Genomic DNA, 2,608 nt, shown 5'->3' with positions numbered 1-2,608 from the left:
CAGACCCAGGGGAACAGGCTTCCAGCCTCAAAATTGTGCAAAATGAAGTTTATTTTCTACCTAAGAGGATTTTTACCATCTTGGATTTGTCCTCAGCCTGAAGAAGCCCAAAAGCTTGCAAAGAAAGATAATTTTTTTTGCAATTTCTTAGTTTCTAATAAAAGGTATCATCTCTGAACCAAGAGTTGTAGAGTTTTGCATAGTCAATGAGAAGCTTGGTGCAATTCACTAGAAACTGCATAATCAGCCAGAAGTTTTGCATAGTCAATGAGGATAATTGCATGGTCAATGAGATGTTTGGCACGGTTCATAAGAAGTTTTGCATAGTCAATGAAAAACTTTGCATAGTCAATATGTATCTTTGCATAGTTGATGTGTGTCTTTGCATAGTCAATGAGATGTTTGGCACGGTCCATGAGAAGTTTTGCATAGTCAGTGAGAAGCTTGGTGCGATCCATCAGAAACTGCACAGTCAGTAAGAAGTTTTGCATAATCAGTGAATTGCTTGGCATGGTTCATGCAGAGTTTTCAATAGTCCATGAGAAGGTTTACATAGTCAATGTGTATCTCTGCATAGTCAATGAGATGCTTGGCATGGTCCATGAGAAGCTTTGCATAGTCAATGAGAAGGTTTGCACACTCCATGAGACGCTAGGCATGGCCATTAGTACCGTGCATCGCCAATGAGAAGTTTAGCATAGCTGTTGAGGAGTTTTGCATCGTCAGTATGACAATTTGCATAATGAATCCCAAATTCTGCATCACCCCGTAGCTGCTTATGACCACCTGGGCATGGCTCATAGCCCCCAGCTGAGTGAGGTGGGGGGCTCTGAGAGCCCCCTGCCTCCAGGACACATCCCCTCATGGGTCGCAGGCAGCACCCCCTTCCCAGCGCCCGCAGGATGGAAGCGGCACTGATAGATTCGCAGTGGGGGGCACGGCGGGATTGATGCCAGCCACGCAGCACCCCCCGCCTGCCTCTGCCGCCAGCGGCACCTGCTTTACAACCTGGTTTACAGCCCTGTTAAAATAGAGGATCCTGCCAGCCCCGCGCACAAGAGAGACGCTTCAGCGAGGAGCTGCAGAGGCGTCCGCTGTCCCCCAGGCCCTGCGTGCCGCAGCCTCCAGCCTGCGTGGCATCTCCCCGCCAGGACCCGAGGGCACCAGCCAGGAGCCGCCGGCGGAGGGGCTCGCCAGCTGAGGTGGGGTGCCATTCCTCTAGCAGCAGTCAGGGTGGGGTGAGTGAGTGCTGGGGTCTGCGGGTGTCCCTGCAGCTCCCAGTGCCAGGGCTCCACGGGCTGCCAGCTCCCCCAGCCCTGCTCTGCCTTGGGGAGCTGCTGATTTGCAGCTGCCATCCACCTGGCAGAGCCCCTCCGTGCCCGTGGGCATCCTCCAGCCTGGCTCTGTGCCCCTGCCTGTCTCGGGGCCTGCTTCTCCAGCATCCTCCCACCTGGTCCCACTGCCTCGATGCGTGAAGGTGCCAGAAGCAATGCCTGGCCTGCAGCTCCTGAGCTCTGCTGCAGGCCCCAGCTCAGACCCCCGGCCTGGTCCCTGCTAGCTGCCTAGGTAGGGGCTGTTAGCCGCCTGCCAGAGCCAGCATCCTCTGACGTGCTGGGGAAATCGCCCAGCTCTGGGGGGTCCCTGGGAGTCACCTGCCTCTGCCGCAGCCTCAGCCCTCCCCTCCGCCTCGCGGGGTGCTGAGCTCAGCAGACCTGGTCTCACTGCAAGGCATGAAGGACACGGGCAGAGCCCAGGGAGAAGGGCACTGGCACGGCCCCAGCTCCAAGGGCTCTCGTGCCAGCTAAGAACGAGTGGCCCCTGCATTTCTCCAGCCCCAAATCTCCCTTGTTTTAGCTGCCAGGCCTCTGCGGGCACCTCCTGCTCTGGGAGCTATGGCAGCTGCCTGGCCTGGGTGATTCAGACCCCGGCCTCCTACTGTCCTTGTCCTGGGGGTTGGCGCCTTCATGCCCCCCTGAGCCTGCGGCAGTAGGAAGCGCTTCATGCCCCGCCTCCAAGTGTCCTTGAGGGGCCACTTTCTATCCCCCCCCCAATTACCAGCTCTGAAACACCCCAGGGACACCCCAATCCCTGGGAAGCTTGCGAGGCGTGGGGGCTGTTCCCTTCCTGCTGCCCTGCGCCCACATCCTGGTCCCCTGGGCATCCAGGCAGGGAAAGCCTGTGCTCCCAGGGAGCGGGAAGGGGGGGGGGGGTCTGCCCCAGCCCCGCCACCCCTTCCAGAGAAGCGGCAGCCGGGGGAAAAGTTGGCTGGAAAAGTTTTGGAAGAAAAACTAGGAAGGAAGGAAATGTGCCGCTGTGTGGGCTTCGTCTCCTTACAGACTGCTCTAGGGACCCCCATCACCTGGGGCGGGGGGAGATGGAAACCCGAGGTGCTGGGGCTGGGGAAGCTGAAGCACGGAGCTGGGGAACCTGCGGCAGGGGGCTGGGGAAACGGGGGCAGAGGAGTTGGGAGCTGGGGAACCTGCGGCAGGGGAGATGACGGCTGGGGAAACTGAGGCAGGAGGGCTACGGAGTGGGGGAACCGGAGTTCGGGCGATTGGGAGCTGGGGGCGGGAGGCAGGGGGATGAGGACTGGGGCAGGGAGCCGGGG

Source organism: Alligator sinensis, unplaced genomic scaffold, assembly GCF_000455745.1.
Source record: "Alligator sinensis unplaced genomic scaffold, ASM45574v1 scaffold783_1, whole genome shotgun sequence".
Taxonomy (NCBI): Eukaryota; Metazoa; Chordata; order Crocodylia; family Alligatoridae; genus Alligator; species Alligator sinensis.
The sequence above is the reverse complement of the archived record's forward strand: the minus strand, read 5'-3'. Positions refer to the sequence as shown.